Genomic DNA, 19795 nt, shown 5'->3' with positions numbered 1-19795 from the left:
CTGATCAAAAACAACAGACTACTGGCTCAGTGTGTGACTGATACACATTTTACTTGATAAAATTAGTAGAAACAAATGCCCCAGTAGATGTACAGTTATCAGTGTAGGGAGCTGATGGAAAAGCAAGGAAATGTGACATCTTTAAAAGAACACAAACATTTTCTAGTAGTAGATCCCCCCAAAAGGGAAATCTTGGAAATGCCTGAAAAGGAATGAAAAACAATGATTCTAAGGAAATTCAACATAATCCAAGAAAGTTCAGATAGACAATTCAGTGAAATCCAGGTAACAGTCTAAGACCATAATGAGAAATTCAATAACACCAAATAAATAAATAAATAAAAATGAAACAATCCTCACACAGAACTCAGTAAGTGAAATAAAAAAGTAGAGATTTTTGACAGCAGACTAGATCAAGCAGAAAAAGGGATTTTTCACCTCAAGGGTAAATCTGTTGAAATCATGCCATCAGAGTAGAAAAAAGATTAAAAAAAAAAAAAGTTTTAAAAAGAACAAAGACAGCCTATAGGACTTATGGGATACCATCGGGTGAACATATATTTGCATAATAGAAGTTCTGGGACCAGCAAGTGACATAGTGGTTAAGGTGCTAGACTTCCATGCAGTTTACTATGGTTTGAACCCCGGACCTGGCAGCTTGTAACTCACGTTGGGTCCGTGCGCATGTGTGCCCAAAATCCTTAGAGGACAATGGGGGAGAAGGGATTGCAGCCTGGGGAGTGATTTCTTGCTTTCTGTCTCTCTCTCTCTCTGTCTCTCCAGCTAGCACACACACCCTATAGCAAACAAACAAACAAAAACTCTCTCTCTCTTTCAAAATGAAAAAAGAAGTTCTAGAGGAAAAGATACAAAATTAGGGACAGAAAGCTTATTTAATAAAATGATTGCTGAGGGGCTATCAGGTGGCATGGTGGACCAAAGAGCTGGATTCTCCTATGGCCAATTGCAGTTTGAGTCCCTGACCTGGCAGATTGAAAATCATGCTGGTTGTGTGTATGTGCATGCCCCGAATCCCAAAAGGAGAAGGGAGGAAAAGTTATTTGGGGAATGATTTCTCACATTTCCTCTCTCTGTCTCTGACAAGAGCACATTGCCTATGCCCTAAGGCAAAAACAAAACAAAACTTGCCGAAGAATTTCCAGGTATTGGAAGAAATGTGGATATCCAGATATTCATAGTTCAAAGATTTCAACAGATTCACCACAAAGAGGCCCATACTGAGGTACATTACAATTACATGGTCAAGAATCAGAAACAAAGAGATAATTTAAAAAGGAGCAAGAGGAAAGCAGCCTCACATATAAAGGAATTCCCATCAGACTAGCAGGAGACTTCTTGGTAGAAACTACGCAGCACGAGAAAAAACAAACAAACAAAAAAACTGCCAACCAAGAATACTCAGCAAATCTGTCCTTCAGAATTGAAGGAGAAATAAAATCTTTCTCAGACAAATAAAAACAGGGAATTCACCACTAGATCATACTTACAAAACATGCTCAAGGGAGCCCTACATGTGATAGCAAAAGGACAATAAATACAAATTCATTTGTAGACCAGCTACCCAAACAGAGAAGAGAAGGGAAAATAATAACAAAAATATAAGAAAGTTTATAAAAAATAAAACAAAAAATAACCAAGTTTCAAAGATAATCAATAAAAGAGGGAAAAAGAAACAAAGAATATATAACTACCAGAAACACCTAGCCAAATGACAGGAATAAGTCTTTGCTGGTCTGTAATAACTTTGAATGTGTGGCCCAGTCTGAGTGGTTTAGGTGATAGAGCACTATTGCCTGGTACTGGAACCATGTGAAGAGGCCCAGAGTTTAGATCTTCAAATGTACTGGATGCACCTGTGGGAGTGCCCATGATCCTAGCTGGCTGGAAGGCTAGGGTGAAGGTAGATCATAGGACCTTGTCAGGGGTTTCTCACTATCTTTATCTCCCCCTTTCTTTTTCTCTTCTGTGGGAGAAAAAAATGAGTGGATTTAAAGAGAAAACAAAATGTGGGCCAGCAGGTAGAATGATGGATAAGGCACTGGACTCTCATGTGGCCAACTGCTGTTTGGGTCCCAGACCTGGTAGCTTGAAAATTACACAGGGTACATGTGTGTGCATGCCCAAAATCCCAGGAAGAGAGTGGAGGAAAAAGGATTGTGGTATAGCTATTCCCCCCCCACACATACACACATGCACTCTGTGTGTGTGTGTGTGTGTGTGTGTGTGTGTGTGTGTGATTTTTCCCTCTCCCTCTGTCTGTTTCTTTCTGGTGAGTGCACATGCCTGATGGCAAAAACCTTAAAAAAAAAAAAAAAAAGAAAAGAAAAAACAAAACCCTAAATGTAAATGGGTTAAATTTTCCAATTAAAATACATAAACTTGATGAATGGATTAAAAAGAAAAAAATTGAAAACAAGACCCAACTATATGCTACCTACATAAAATTCATTTCATTTGTAAAGACACATATAGACTGAAAGTAAAAGGATGGAAAGTATATTCCATGCAAACAAAAATCAAAAGTGAGCAGGACTAGTCATAGCCATATCAGATAAAATAAACTTTAAATAAAACATTGAAAGAAGGTCATTATAGAATGATGATGATTAATTCAGTGATAGGCTATAATAATTATAAATATATATGCAGCTAACACCAGAGCATCCAAATATATAAAGCAAATATGATCAGATACTAAGAGAGACAAAGTCTCCTATATAATAATAGCTGGAGACTTTGGTATCCCACTCTCAGCATTGGACAAATCATTCAGACAAAGAAAACAGCCAGTAAACATGGGATATAAAGAGCTTTATAGACCAAATGGACCTAACAGACATTTACAGAATATTTTATCCAAAGGATACAAAATACACATTCTTCTCATCGGCATATGGAACATTTTCCAAGATAGGCCATGTTAGGACACAAAATAAGTCTCAACACATTTTAAAAAATGAAATTATATCCATCACCTTTTCTGACCATAATGGGGTTATACTAGAAATCAATAAGAGGAATTTGAAAACTGAACAAACATGGAAATGAAACAATATGCTTCTGAATAACTGATGGCTCAAATGAAGAAAGAAATCTGTTGATTATAATGTGTATGGTGATGGCTTTGACTGAACCAATATACAGTGTATTCATTATGGGAACATTCATTCGGTATGATATATGATTGAGTGAATATAAAAATAAAATGTAAAAAGAATGAAATTTAAAAATTCCTTGAAACAAATGAAAATGGAAATATACCAACACCTGTGGTATATTGTAAAAACAGTACAAAAAGAGAGGTTTATAGCGATAAATGCCTACATTAAAATAACAGAGCGATTTTGAATGAACAACCTAAAGATACACTTCAATGAGCTAGAAAAGTAAGAACAAACATCAGAGCAGAAATAAGTGAAACTGAACTAAAAAATCAATCCAAAAATCTATGAAATGAAAAGTTTTTTTGAGAAAAACAAAACTGACAATTAACTAGACTAAGAAAAAAATTAAAAATGACACATTATAAATATATCACAAGAATACAGGTCATTAGAGAGTTTTATTATATACACAAACACACACACACATGCACAACACATACACACACACACACACACACAAATGCAATTATACACCAACAAATTGAAAAACCTAGAAGAGAGGGATAAAACCCTTGACAATACAACTAACCAAGATTAAACCAGGGAGAAATAGAAAACCTGAATAGACCAATAATGAGCTTGAATTAGTAATTAAAGCTCATCTAATGAAGAAAAACCTAAGACTGGTTGGATTCATCCCTGAATTCTACAAAATTTTATCTTATTTTTTACTTTAAAAAATTTGCTAGAGGGCATGTGCACTTGCCAGAGACAGACAGAGAATGAGGGAGAATGAGGAAACACTTCTCACCCCACTTGGGGGAGGCCATGCTGAAATCCCTTCTACATTTCCCTCCTTTCAGGACTTTGAATATATACTTGGAGTGCTTCCCAAGCTGTCAGGTTTAGGACTTGAGCCAGTAGTTGGCCATTTGGGTTCCAGTTGCCCTAACTACCATGACACTTTCTGGCTCTCTATAAAACTTTTGAAGAGGGACCAGCAGTTAACACAATGGCTACGTTGCTGGACTCCCATGTAGTTGACCACGGTTCATGTTCCGGACCCGTGGCTTAAAATTCACACGAGGTGCGTGTGTGTGCGTGCCCGAAATTCTGATAGGAGAATGGAGAAGGGATTGCGGCATGGCCATCCTCCCTGGGGGGTGATTTCTTGCTTTCTCTCTCTCTCTCTGGCAAGCGCATGTGCCCTATAGCAAAAACCTCTCAAAAAAAATTTTTTTGAGGAAAAATTAACAGCAATTCTTCTCAAATTTTTTCAAAAATCCAAATGAGGAACCAGCAGTTAGCGTAATGGCTATGTCACTGAACTCCCATGTAGTCGACCGTGGTTCGAGTCCAGGACCTGGTGGCTTAAACTCACACTGGGTATATGTGCGTGCGTGCCCAATATACCGAGAGAAGAATGGAGAAGGGATTGCGGCATGGCCATCCCCCCTGGGGGATGATTTCTCGCTTTCTGTTTCTGTCTCTCTCTGTCTTTCTAGTGAGCACCCTATAGCAAAAATCTCTCTCTCAAAAAGAATCACATTCATTAATAATCGCCCCTGGATCCAAATGAAAGAGAATTCGCCAAAACTTGTCTCATCAGGCCAGCATTAATCTCATAGTATAACCAGACAAGCAGGCAACAGCAACAAAAGTAATAAAATTATATGACAATATCTTTGATGAACATAGGTGCAAAACTCAACAAAATACTGACAAACCAAATTGAACATCAATTAAAAAAATATACATCATGACCACATGGGGGGATGTATCCCAGGGAATGTAAGGGATAGTTCAGTATATACAAATCAATAAACATGATTCAATGCAACAGCAGAATGAAGGACAAAAACCATATGATCATCTCAATAAACGCAGAAAAAGCATTTTATAAAATTCAACACCCCTTTATGATAAAAACTCTCAACAAACAGAAAGAATATATATCAACACAATAAAGGCCATATAAGACAAATCCATAGGAAATATCATAATGAACAAAGAAAATTGAAAACTTTTCATGTAAGCATGAGAACAAGACAAGGATGCCCACTCTTACCATTCTTACTCAATATAGTAATATAAGTTCTAGCCAGAGCAATTAGGCAACAGAAAAAAATAAAAGACATCCAAATCAGAAAGGAGAAAGTCAGACTATCCCTATTTGCAGATGATAGGATCATATATATAGAAAAACCAAAACACTCCAACAAAAGCTATTAGAACTGTTAAACAAATTCAGTGAACTTACAGGATACAAAAATCAGTAGCATGTTTATACAGCAATAATAAACTAACTGAAAAAGAAATCAAGAAAGCAATCCAATTTACAATAGCTATGAAAATAAGCAAACACATGAGCACCACCTAGCAATAAATTTAACCAAAAAAGATGAAAGAATTCTACAATGAAAACTATAGAACACCAAGGGGCTAGCAGGTGGCATGGTGGTTGAGGGTGCTGGACTCCCACATGGCCGACTGTGGTTCGAGTCCCAGACCTGATGGCTTGCTTTCTCACTTTCTCTCTCTCACTCTGTCCCTCTCTGGTCAAATTAAAATAAGTACATAAGTAAGTCAAGTTAAATAAAAAATTTTTAAAAACAAATAAACAAACAAACAAAAGACTATAGAAAACCAGTAAAAGAAATTGCAGAGGATGCGATAAATGGAAAGATATCCCATGCTCACAGATTGGAAGAATTAATATTGTTAAAATGACTATACTACCAAAGCAATCTATAAGTGTATCCCCCATCAATGACATTCTTCACAGTAATAAAAAATCTTAAAATTCATGTGGAACCACCAAAGACTATCAATAGAGCAATTCTGAGCAAAAAGAAAAATTCTGGTAGCATCAAATTATCTGACTTCAAACCATAACTACTATGCTATAGAAATCAAAACAACATGGTACCAGAATTAAAATAGACATACAGATCAACAAACAGAATAAAAAATTCAGAGATATAACCACATATATATAGCAAATTGATTTTTGGCAAGGGCACAAAAAACATTTATTACAACAGTCTCTTTAATAACTGGTACTGGAGGAACCAGCAGTTAGCATAATGGCTATGTCGCTGGACTCCCACGTAGTCGACCGCGGTTCACATCCCGGACCCAGTGGCTTAAAACTCACGCCGGGCACGTGTGCGTGCATGCCCAAGATCTCGAGAGGAGAATGGAGGAGAAGGGATTGTGGTGTGACCATCCCCCCTGGGGGTGATTTCTCGCTTTCTGTCTCTATGTCTCTCTCTTTCTGTCTGGCGAGTGCATGTGCCCTGTAGTGAAAATCTCTCAAAAAAAAAAAATAAATAAATAAAAACCTGGTACTGGGAAAACTGGATATCCACATGCAGGAGAATGAAAATATGACAGCTCTTCAACAAGTTGGGAAAACTGGATATCAACATGCAGGAGAGAATGAAAATATGACAGCTCTTCAACAAGTTCATGGAAAACTTTTATTATGAAAAATTATGCATAGATTTCAAATTTGTTGTACACCTAAATAAAGTCATACTTTAAATTCAGCTTTTTACAAACTTTTTGAAGTCCCCTCATATCTAAGGAACTCAGCCAATTTAGTAGCAAACAAACAAACAAAACCCCTAGAAAAACAATGACAACAAAAACCAACTAATCCAACTTAAAAACAGATATTGGACATTTCTAAAAATAATAAGAAGAAGACGACATGAATATCCAAGAAAAGAGAAAAAATGCCCATCATCAGTAATCATAAAGGAAATGGGACCAGCAGTTAGCATAATGGCTATGTTGCTGAACTCTCATGTAGCCAACTGTGGTTTGAGTCCCAGACCCAGTGGCTTAAACTCACGCCAGTCACGTGTGCGTGGGTGTCCAAGATCCTGAGAGGAGAATGGAGGAGAAGGGATTTCTCACTTTCTATCTCTCTGTCTCTCTCTGTCTTTCTGGCGAGCGCACGCGCCCTATAGCAAAAACCTCTCCAAAAAAAAAAAAAAAAGAAAAAGAAATGCAAATAAAAGGTATAGTGAAATATCATCTCACCTCAGGTAGAATGACTATTGTCACAAAGTTGGTGAGGTTGTAAATTAACACAACTACTATGGAAAATACATGGAACTTCCTCAAAAAACTAAAAATAGAACTACCATCTGATTCAGCACTGAACTACCATCTGAATCCCACTATATATACATTCAAATTTAAGAAAATCAGTATGCCAAAGAGATATCTGCACTCAAATACTTACTGCAGCACTATTCACAATAGACATGATAAAATCAGCTTAAATATTCATCAAGAAATGAATGGAAACCAGGCAATGGTACAGTGGTAATGCAGTTAGACCCACATGGTAAAAGGCCTGGGTTCATGCTCCAGTGTTTCCCTATACACGCTAGGTGTTTGTACATACCCGTGATCTGGACTGGCTAGGACCGGGGGTGAATTGTGGCATGAACACTCTGTTTGGGATACTTTGCTCTCTTTCTCTCTTTTTATTGAAGAAATAAATAAGTACACTTAAAACTCCCCCACAGATGAATGAGTAAAGAAATTGCAGTATATAGGTAATGGAATACTATTCAGCCATAAAAAATGATGGAATCCTGTTACCCCTTAGCAACATGGATGAGTCTGGAGGATATTATGTCATGTGAAATAAGTCAGGCATGAAATGAGAAATTTTTAAAATTTTAACTTATTTTATACATTCAATCACTATATATCACTTAGCTTATAAAGCAAGTTTACCCAACATGAATACACTTCACGCCAGTCTAGTTTAGGATACTATACAAATTATCATCAACAGATAATAATCTATTTCTGTGTCTCATAAATTTTTTGTCTTTCTATTTTTCTTTTTGATTTCTTTCCTCATACTCTCCCCCTTCTCCCACCCTCTTCCCACACTGTCTTCAGTATCCATATCCATTTTCCACATTTGTATATTCTCTAATCTTTCAGTTTCCTCCATAGACTGTGGATAGTCAGAATATACATATGTATTTAATTTTTTAAAGAATTATTTTATTTAACTCTATTTTTAATTTGACCAGAGAGGGACAGAGCAAGAGAGCAAGAGAGAGAGGGAGAAAGGGCAAATGAGAAAGAAAGCTGCCAGGTCCAGGGTTTGAACCATAGTTGGCCATGTGGGATTCCAGTGCCCTTAACCTTCATGCCACCTGCTAGCCCCAAAGAGTCAGTATATATTAAGTGGAGACATACAATATCTCGCTTTCATAGCCTGGCTTGCTTCACTCAGCAGCAGTACATCTTCCATATTTGTCCATTTTCTGTCAAATGCCAGGATCTTGTTCATATATATATATATAATTTTTTATTTTTATTTTTATGGCTGAATAGTATTCCATAGAGTATATGTGCCACATTTTTTCAGTCCATTCATCTCTTTGTGGACATTTGGGTTGGTTCCATGTCTTAGCAATTGTAAATAATGCTGCAATAAACATGACGTGGAAGCATTTTTCCACCTGAGTGTTTTCCTATCCTTTGGGTAGCTACCCAGGAGTAGAACTGCTGGATCAAATGGTAGTTCTATTTGTAGATCTTTGAGGAACCTCCATAATGTTCTCCACAGTGTCTGGACCAATTTACATTTCCACCAACAGTGTAGGAGAGTTCCCCTTTCACCACAGCCCAGCCAACACTTATCATTTTTTGTTTTTTAATCTTTGCCATTCTGACTGGGGTTAGGTGGTATCTCGTTATGTTTTTTATCTGCATCTCCCTTATGATGAGGGATGTTGAGTTGGTTTTTTTTTTATATGCTTTTTGGCTGTTAGTATGTCTTCCTTATACACTTGTTTATTCAGCTCATTTTCCCATCTTTTAATTGGGTTGATTTTTTTTCAGTAAGATGCTTGAGTTCCCTGTGTATTCTAGTTATCAGTCCCTTATCTGAGGTACAGTTTACAAAAATATTCTCCATTCCAAGGGTTGTCAATTCACACTAATTACTGTGTCTTTTACTGTGCGAAAACTTCTTAATCTGATGTAATCCCACTTGCGTATTTTGGGGATTATTACCTGTACTTTGGGAGTCTTATTTAAGAAGTCTTTCCCTATACAATTGTTTCTCAGATTATTTGGGAGTTTATTTCTGGGGTCTCTATTCTGTTCCATTGGTCCACATGTCTGTTTTGTGCCAATGCCATGCTGTTTTGATTATCAAGAGAAATATTACATGTTCTCTTATATGTGGAAGTTAAAAATGTTGATCTCATGGAACTGGAACTCAGAATAGCAGTTGCTAGAAGTGGGAATGGTGAGGGCCAGCAGGTGGCATGGTGATTAGTTGCTGAACATCCACATGGCTGACTGATTCAAGTCCTGGATCTGGTGGCTTGAAAATCATGCCAAACACATGTGTATGCATGCATGTCCAAAAATCTCAAGAGGAGAATTAAAGATATATAATTGTGATGTGGCTATACCCCTGGGGGATTATTTCTCAATTTTCCTTTCTCTGTCTGTCTGGCTGTCTCTCTCATAAGCACACACACCCTATGGTAAAAATCAAAAAAAAAAAAAGAAGTAGGGGGACCAGCAGGTGGTGTGGTGGTTAAAGGGCTGGACACTCCCACATGGCCAACCATAGTTCAAGTCCTGGGCCTGGTGGCTTGCCTTCTCACTTTCTCTCTCTCTCAATCTCTCTCTCTCTGTCTCTTTGCTCAAATAAAAATAAATAAACTAATAAATAAAACTAAAAATAAATAATTCTTTTTAAAAAAGAAGTAGGAATGATAGGAGACGGGGAATTGAGAGAATTTAGTTAGATACAAAATTACAAGAAGATAGGGGAATAAATTATAGAGCTCAGTAACACTGTAGGGCAACTATGTGAAACAATGACTTATTGTATATTTCAGAAAGACTGGAAGAGAACATTTTGAATGTCCCTAACACAAAGAAATGATAAATATTTCAGAAGATAGTTTGATAATTGCCATGATTTGATCATTACATATTGTATGCGTGTACCAAAATATCAAAGTGTACCCTAAAATATGTATTGTTATTACTTATCAATTAAAAATAATAATAAGAACAACAAATTTAGCTCCGTGATTGGCTAGGTAGAAGGAAGAGAATGGCAATTAGTTATGTTAGGCCACTCATTACATAAACTTGAATACAGGGCCTTAGCTGATAGAGGTAACTAGAAGTTCAATGCTGACACAGCATCTTCAAGGCATCATCAGTATCTCAGTCCTTTTATCTTTCTGCTCTACCATCTTTAGCTTTTTCCTTTGTTATCATGTATTCTCAAGATGGTCACTCTACTTGAAGCCTCATGTTTGTGGATCAGGCAGAAAAAAGGGAAAAGGGAAAGAAAAAGAGTAGGAAAGAAGAGAAATACAAAAAGCAAGGAAGGGTGAGGGGAGAGCAGGTCTCTATGAGGAGGGAAGAAACGTTTCCTAAATCCCTAGCAGACTTTTTCTTCAGTCTTCTCTCATGATAAGATACGGATTTTTAGCCACTCCTAGCTACAAAGTCATCTGGGAAGGTTTTTTAGCTGGACACACTGTCTTCCAGAATAACATTGCACTTCCTTTAGCAAGGAGGCAAGGCAGAATAGATTTGAGGTAGATAACCAGCTTTACCTGCACCCCTGAGCAGAACTAAGAGATGGGAGTGGGACAGAGATTCCTGGATAAATGGGAGATGAACAGTAGAATCTTGTGCCTGAAATGGAATCGATGTATGTGTGTATGCATGTGTGGGATGCCAAGACAAGATCTGATTTTATTTTGTTATTTATGTATTATAGAGGAAGGCTGATGGAGCATGGGTGTGGAGTCTATAAGGGTCATTTCCTCAGGATCTGTAGGAAATTCATATTACTTTACCCCCTGCAGATCTCCTTATTCAAGCAGGTTATTTGGTCACCACATGCTTCCCCCAAAGACAGGATGAGAGGGAATGGGTTTCAGCTGCAGCAGGAAATATTAAGAGGAGAGGTCAGGAAGAACTCCGGGGCCGTCACAGCTGTATATCGAACGAGACCAAGACCAGGGGATGTTTTGGCATTCTGTTGGAATTGTTAAAAGAACAGGACAGATTACTTCCTATCCTCGCTCTAAACAGAAAATAGTGTGACAAAGGAAACAGCTTTCTGTTAGAAATTTCCTGTACAGTATGAACTGAGGGCTGGGAATCAAGATTTGAGGTTCTAGTATCTTCTACCAGCTTCCTCTATGCAGACCAACCCTCAGGATACTGGCTGCTCACTGTGACAGAGAAGGCCAGTTTCTGAGTGACGTCAAGAGTCTTCCAGTGCCAGAACTTTCCATCCCTTTCGTTTTCTCTTTACTGTGATGGCTATGTCTTTTCCCAGTTTTCTCTTTCTTTCTTATTTATTTATTTTTAATTTATGAGGAAGTGCATGTGCATGAGAGAGAGAGGGAGAGAAAGAGAAGCGTTCTCCACCAGGGTCTAGTCATACTGTGATCTCCCTCACCCCATCCTACAGCCTGGTGAATCTCCGGCATTCATGTATGTACTCCACATGTTTCAAGCCACTCAGGGATTCGACTCACAATAATCATGTAGAACCTGTCTTCTTTTGAACAACGCATCACTGCTATGCTACACAGCAGCCCTCCCCAGCCTTTTAATTATGCATAGTTAGTTCTGTTTTGAAAAAACAAATACAATAAACATTTGAAAACTCGACCATCCTGTCTAGCTACTGTCTTATTTTCTTTTTACACTGCCAGCACTTCATGAACAGATGATTCTGCTCTGGGGCCTCCATTCCCTCCCACACGCTGGCTCCAGTCCTGCCTGCAGTTGTGTTCTATCCTCTGCTTTGCTCCCTCACCACACAGGCTCTCCTACACTCAGGCTTTACGCCCCCCTTTCTTTCTTGAAGGTTGCTGTTCATCTGCTTCTTACCCAAATCCTGTCTCCAGGACTCAATCCTCACTGCACCTCATTTCCCTGTGGCATCTGGTCTCCATGGCCAACATATTCCTGTGACTAGTCTGTCTCTCTAGCCAGTCTTTTAGTTCAGTCGTTGCCTTTACTTCCCACCTGGCCTGGCGATGTAGTTGCCAAGTTTTAGAACTTTATGGCCGCAGAGATGGAGGCTGGGCTGGCATGGTGTTAGAGCACAAAGGGGGGCAATGAATGACCTTTCAAAGAAAAATACCGGCTTAAGGGCAGCATGGGTGCAGGAAGTGGAGGATAGGAAGAGGCCACAAAATCTCTAGTTTGTTAGATTGGAATAATGAAGTTAGAAAAGTGAGGAGAGGTGCCATTTCCAAGGCGAATTTGGTCTGAGTAGAAAGCAGGACATACATGTAGATAATTCGTCCAAAGAGGAAAGTTAATAGAAATGGATAGAAAGCCTTTTATCTCATCCACGCTTGCCGCTTTAGACAGCTCCTAGCTCTGTAATCAATATTTCCTGCCCCCAAGTTCTGGCCCAGGCTCTGTGCTGACAGTTCTAATTGCTGATTGGATGTTACCACCTAAATGTCCATCACCACTTCCACTTCACAGGTGAGAGATCCATGTGGGTTACAGGGATAAAGCATGGAATCTGACTTAGGACTCCGAATTCTGGAGTCTGCTGTGTGACTTGGAGGCAGTCACTTTATTCTCTAGTTTACAGTTTTCTCGTTGATGAAATAGGAGCTTAGGTTATGGAATAGCTTACTTCATCACTGTCTCATTTTTTCCCAGATTAGTTTCTCCTGTAGATATTCTCTTTTCGGTTGGTCATGCCACCATTTTCTCAGTGAACTAGTCTAGTGTAGGGAGTATCTTGGACTCCCCTCCCTCCTTCCTGACCACACCTACTTCACTCCATATAGAAGCCATCAACTCATGCTATTGCTTTGTCCTTTCCCCTTCCTGCCACAGCTTGGTCTTTCAGTCCATACACTCTCATTGAAGTTCTTAGCATCTCCTCACAGACTCTTTCTACAGACTCTGAACTCCTCCTTCCAGTTTTCTGGGTACATTTACCTTCCTAAAACACATCTGCTATCCTGCCCCATTCTTTTTGCTCCCTCTTTAGATCTTCAAAGAGAGGTGGAGGAAAGAAGGTGTCTGTGAAGATTACTTGAGAACTTTTTCTAAATACACATATCTTCTTTCTGCACCTTGGCATTCTTATGCATAATCTGAAAAAGTTCCCCTGGATGACGATTTATCTTTCTCACAGGAAAACGTTGGCCATGTAGATCAGATGAGAGGAATCAGGAGGCAGATGGGAACCAATGATGCCACAGGTAAGTCAGGTGCAGAAAGGACTGAGACTTGGCCCCAGAGCAGAATCATCTGTTTACGAAGTGTAGACGGTGGAAAAAGAAAATAAAAGAGAAACTAGACAGAATGGTCAAGTTTTCAAATGTTTATTTCTTTTGTTTTGCTCTCCCTTTAACTTTCTCTCTCCTCATTGTAAAGAATCGATATTATAATAATTTAGAAATTTAAATATTACATATGTATTTTATAGCTATGAGATCTCCTCAAGATAATCAATATTCCCTTATAAACCTGAACTGTTGTTCCATTTAAAAACTTAAAAAAATTTACAGCTAGCAGATGGCATGGTGGTCAAGGGTGCTGGACTCCCACATGGTTGATTATGGTTCAAGTGCTGGAACTGGTGGCTGGCTTTCTCACTTTCCCTCTCCCTCTCTCTGTCCCTTTCTGGTGAGCACATGCGCTCTACAGCAAAAATTTGAAAAGTAACAGCAATAATAATAATAAATAAAATTAGAAAAGTAACTAGTTTTTTAAAAATTGCTATAAGGCAAGTGTGCTCACTGGAGGGAGACAGAGAAAGGGAAAGTAAGAGCACCTTCCAGGAAGGATGGCCATGCTGTAATCCCTTCTCCTCCCTTCTCTCCATTCTCTTAAATTTCAGGCATGCACACACATGTGCCAGGTGAGTTATTGAGACTCAAGCTGTGCTGTAGCCATGTGGGAGCTAGCCACTTTAACCACTACGCCACCAGCTGGCCCCCAAATTTAATACTTTTGAAAACAGTTTTACTGAAATGTAAATTACATTTTGAATTGCTTATATTTAAAGTGTACAATTTGTACACTGTTTATGCCCAAACTAATTGAATTATACACTTAAAATACATGTCATTCAAAATACCAATTATACTTCAACAAAACTGTTTTTAAAAACATTATCCGTGGGGACCAGCAGGTGGCATGGTTAAGGTGCTGGACTCTCACATGGCCAATTATGGTTTGAGTCTTGGAACCAGTGCCTTGAAACTCATACCTGGTATGTGTGCATATATGCCTCAAATCCTGGGAAGAGAATGAAGGAGAAGAGATTGCAGCATGGCCAATCCTCCTGCAAGGTGATTTCTCACTTTCCCCATCATTGTTTCTCTTTGTCTCTCTGGTGAGTACATGTGCCCTATGGCAAAAACTTTTTTTAAAAATAAAATTTTAAATGAATGGAGTAATGCTATGTGCTTACAAGGAAATTTTGGTGAATATATTCCACCACCTCCAGAAGCTTCACTGTTCCTATTTGTAATGTTACCCTCTCTTTCTTCCCCACTCAGACCCCCAACTCTGGTTATCACTAGACAACCACTGATCTGCTTTCCATCAGTATAAATTATGAAAATGGAATCGTTTAGTATATATTCTTTTTTGTCTAATTTCTTTCACTCAACATAATTATTTTGAGATTCATCCAAATACTGAGTTGTAGTCTACACTATGGATATGTCATAATCTGTTTATCCAATCACTTGTTGATGGATTTTTGGATTGCTTCCTGGTTTGGGTTATTATAAATGAAGTTGCTATGAACATTTGTGTACAAGTCTTTGCATGAATATACATATATATGCTTTTATTTCTCTTGGGTAAATACCAAAAGTGGAAAGGCTGGATCACATGGCAGGTGCATGTTTAACTATTTAAGAAACAGCCAAACTGTTTTCTGAAGTAGTTGTAACATTTTACGTTCTCATCAGAAATGTAGGAGAGTTCAATTTTACATTTTCATCCATATCTTCACCAACACTTGATAAATCAGTTCAGTTCTTTAAATTATGATTATGGTATCTCATTGTGATTTTAACTTGCATATCCCTAATGACTAATTATGTTACTTATTTGCTATCAAAATGTTGATTGAAGTGCCTATTGAAATCTTTTGCTCAATTTTTAAAAATTAGATTTTTGTAGTCAGCTGTGGTGGCATGGTAGTAACACAACACTCCATGATACTGAGGCCATGGCGTGAGTACTGGGTTTAGGTCCTGAGATCTCCTTGTGTGTGCTGGGCATATGTGCGTGCATGCCCATGATCCTGGCTGGCACTTATACTGATGTTGGAATGTGGCATGAACACTGTTCCAGGAATCTCCAGAGAGACTCTCTCTCTCTGTCTCCCATGCTCATGGAAGACAGAAATAAATAAATAAATGATTTAATTGAGTTTTTGTTTTCTTATTATGAACGTTTGAGAGTTCTTTATTCTTGACACATCCTTCTTCAGATATGTGATTTTCAAATATTTTCTTTCAGTCTTTGTGTGTTATTTTAAATTCTACTGACAATGCCTTTTAAAGGGCAAAAATTCTTAATGACTTTTGATGGAGCCAAATTTATCAATTTTTTTCTTTTAAGAATTATGCTTTTGGTGTCATATCTAAGAAATCTTTGTCTAGCCTAAAGTCACAAAGATTTTCCTTAATGTCTTCTAGAAAAGTTACAGTTTTAGGTTTTACATTTAGGCCTATGATATATTTTGAATTCATTATTACATGTTGTGTGAAATATGGATCTAAGAGGTTTTTTTGCATATGAATATTTTAATAGGCAGAGTAATGCATCCTCCCAAAAATACTATGTCCTTGTCCCCAGAACTAGTAAATATATAAGAATAAATAGCAATTAGAAATTAAGGCTGCAGATGAAACTGAGGCTGCCAATCAATTGACCTTAAGTGAGGGAACTTATCCAGAATTTATCTGGATGGGTCCAATATAAGCATAAGGGCTCTTATAAGTGGAAGAAGGAAGGACCAGCAGGTGGCATAGTCGTTAAGGCACTGGATCTCACATGGCCAACTGTGTGCTTTGAGTCCCACATCTGGTGACATGAAAAACATGTTGGGTATGTGTGCATGTATGCCCAAAATCATGAAGGGAGAATGAATTTGGGCATGGCCATCCATATTAGGGGGTGATATCTCACTTTCTTGTCTCTCTCCAGTGAGAGCACATACCCTACAGCAAAAAAAAATCTTACAAAACAAAAGAAAAAGTGGAAGAAGGAAACTAAAGAAAGAACCCAAGAGATGACAGTATGAAGTGGACTTGGTTTATTGTTGCTGGTTTTGAAGGTGGGTAGGTAGCCTCTGAAAGCTGGAAAAAGCAAAGAAATGAACTCTACCCTAGAGTCTCTAGAAAGGACACCTACCTTGATATTTAGCCCCGTGAGACCCATTTTGAACATCTGATTTTAAGAATCCTAAGATAATAACATTTGTACTGTTTTAAGCCATAAAGTTTGTGGTAATTTGCTACAGCAGACATAAAAAATAGCGATTTTCAGTTGTTCAAGCACCATTTGTAAAGATGATCATTTTTACAATGAATTCCTTTTGATCTTTGTTGAAGACAATTGATGTTGCTTCTGAACCTCATTCTATTCTGTCAATCTATTGGGTCATAGGAAAAGTCACGAAGCATAATACATCATGGCTTTACACCAATACCGTATTGTCTTGATTACCATAACTTTATAGTAGGTCTTGAAATTGGGTAGTGTAAGCCTTCCAACTTTATTCTTTTTTTCTTACTTGTTTTGACAGTTTTAGATTCTTTGCATTAATCAACTTAATGATTTCCAACAGGAGAAAAAAAAAGCCTACTAGAGTTTTTATTGAGATTGTATTTAATTTATTGATCAATGTGGGGACCTATAACCTAACAATTGGTGTTTTAAATTTTTTTTAGTCTTTTTATCCATAGTATATCTCTCCATTTACTTAGGTTTTTTCAAAATTTCTTTCAGTAATGTATTACAGTTTTTAGTGCATGAGTCTTGTATATTTAAAAAAATCAGATTAAGACTTTATATTTCCTGTTTTCTATACTTATACAGTGATATTTTAAAATTTTAAGTTTCTAGTCCTCATTGCTGATATATAAAAATACATTTTTTAAAAATGTCAAAGTACGTGTTTACTTTATTTCACACATTGTGACAACATACCCTGAGATTTTCCCTTCTCTTTTCAAAATTTAATTTAATTTTATAAATTGTTATTTATATACATTGTACATATACATTCTATAGCATAGAATATGTTTTTTAAGGCATGCATGCAGTACACAACAATTAAATCAAGGATATTACCATAAACATCATCTTTTTTTTTTTTTTTTTTTGCCATAGGGTGCGTGCGTTCGCCAGACAGACAGAGACAGAGAGACATCCCCAGGGGGGATGGCCACGGCGCAATCCCTCTCCTCCGTTCTCCTCTCGGGATCTTGGGCACACACGCACACACGCCTGGCGTTGAGTTTTAAGCCACCGGGTCCGGGATGCGAACCGCAGTCAACTACAAGTCCAGTGACACAGCCATTATGCTAACTGCTGGTCCCCATGAACATCATTTTCAACAGAAAACTTCACAATCTTGTATCTGGTAAGAACTTTTATTCCAACAGGCCCCTCTCATCTACCTTCTACTATCTGCTCCTCTCCCATACATTTTCTAGTAACTATGCTTGTCCTCTTTATTGTGATATCTTCTGATCTTTCAATTTCTGCCATAGAGTGCAGATATTCAGTGCATATTGAGTGGGATATACCGTGTTTGTCTTTCTTTGTCTGGATCACTTCACTTAGCATTCAGTCTTCTATTTTCATTCACTTTAAATTAAATGGTTGGGTCTTGCTATTTCTTATGGCTGAGTAGTGTTCCATAAGTATGTACGTGCCTCAGTCCATTCATCAATCCATTCACTAGTTCTTGATTGGTCCTATGATTTAGCAATGTGAATAATGCCTCAATAGACATGGATGTGCAAGTGTTTTTCAGACAGTGTTTTCCTGGCCTTTGAATAAATACCAAGCAGTAAGGACTACTGGGTCATGTGGCATTTCTATTTGTAGTTTCTTGACAAAACTCCATATTGTTTTCTATAGTTGCTGCACTAATTTACATTTCTACCCCAATATCTTATATTGATCTCATAGTCTGAAGTCCTGTTAAACTCATGATTAGTTGTGGAAGTTTTTTTCATAGATTTCATGGAATTTTTCCAAATAGTAACATGTCATCTATGAATAAAGACAGTTTTAATTTTTCTTCTCCAATTTGGATGCCTTTATTTTTTTTTCTTTTTGCACTATCTAAAACGTCCTGTACAATGTTGAATAGATGTGAGAGTGGATATATATGTGCCTTGTTCTAATTTCGGGGGGGGGGAGGGAAGCATTCAGTCCTTTGCTACTAAGAATGTATAGAGTTTTTTTTTTTTCTTTCTTTTATCCCCCCATATGTCCTTCATCAAGTATAAAAAGCTCCTTATATGTTGGGTTTTCTGAGCGTTTTGTCAGAAATGAATGTTGGATTTTGTCAGATGACTTACCTGTGTCTATTGAGATGACCATATCATTTTTCTTTTCTTTCTTTTTTAAAATTTTCTAGAGATTTTTCCGATAGGGTACATGCACTTGCTGGAAAGACAGAGAGAAATCACTCCTCAGAGAAGATGGCCATGCCACAATACCTTCTCCATTCTCCTTTGGAGATTTTGGCCATACACACACACACACACACACACACACAGCACACACCCAGGGTGAGTTAAAAGCCACTGAGCCCAGGACTATAACCATGGTCGACCATGTGAGAGTCCAGCACCTTAACCACTATGTCACCCATTGGTTCATTCTTTTCTTTTAAAATATGGAATATTAGTTTCCTAGGGTTGTTGTAACAAAGTAGCATAAAGTGGATCTTGACCACCGAAGACCTTCTGGCCAGACTTCACCCTCCTGTACCCAGTCTATCCAGGAGCCAGGTTAGAGCACCCCACTTACTCTCTCTGTCTCTTTCCATCTCTCTCTATATATCTTTAATTAAAAAAATTTTTAACTTAGCTCTCAGCTGCTCTTTTGTCTTTCTAATTCTTACCTTTCCCTTTGGCCCCATAAGATAAGCCAATCAGCAGCCATCTATATTTGAGTTCTGAGTGGCTCCATTCACGTGGTGCACCGCTTGGCTTTTATTTTTTGACAAAAAGATTTCTTTCTTCTTGTTTTTGTCTTTTTTTTTCTCTTCTCTCCCCCTCCCCCCCATTATTACTTTTCCTTTTCTTTTTATCTTTCTCACTTTTCTGCTCAGCCTCCATACACTGATTTTCTAGACAGGTCTAGGTGCTCAGTAACCAAATATCTGAATACTTTTAGGATCAGATTAATCCTCAATTTTCATCGAATCAGTTATGCAAAGGAGGAAAAATGGTACTGTTTACAGACTGCAGGTCACTTCTTTCTACATTCCTCTGTTTGCTCAGATTTAACTCCAAAAAATAGGGAAAAAAATGTATAATCCATCAGATGGTCAGAAACCACCACAGAGGCACAAGAAACATGAGAAATGAAGAAAATATCTCACCTCTAAT

General features: G+C 37.8%; 1 long non-coding RNA gene across 1 annotated transcript in view; it reads right to left on the bottom strand.

Moving 5' to 3' along the window:
- Nucleotides 1-18834, bottom strand: part of LOC102473995 (uncharacterized) — a 24807-nt gene extending 5973 nt beyond the window's left edge. Inside the window, exon 1 of the long non-coding RNA XR_335421.2 lies at nt 18758-18834. This is a non-coding gene — a long non-coding RNA (uncharacterized LOC102473995). The remainder of the gene's footprint in view (nt 1-18757) is intronic.
- Nucleotides 18835-19795: the final 961 nt, after the last annotated feature.

The sequence above is a fragment of the Tupaia chinensis genome, unplaced genomic scaffold, assembly GCF_000334495.1.
Source record: "Tupaia chinensis unplaced genomic scaffold, TupChi_1.0 Scaffold000415_1, whole genome shotgun sequence".
In the NCBI taxonomy this organism is placed as follows: Eukaryota; Metazoa; Chordata; class Mammalia; order Scandentia; family Tupaiidae; genus Tupaia; species Tupaia belangeri.
This window is presented reverse-complemented; position numbering and strand designations above follow the sequence as displayed.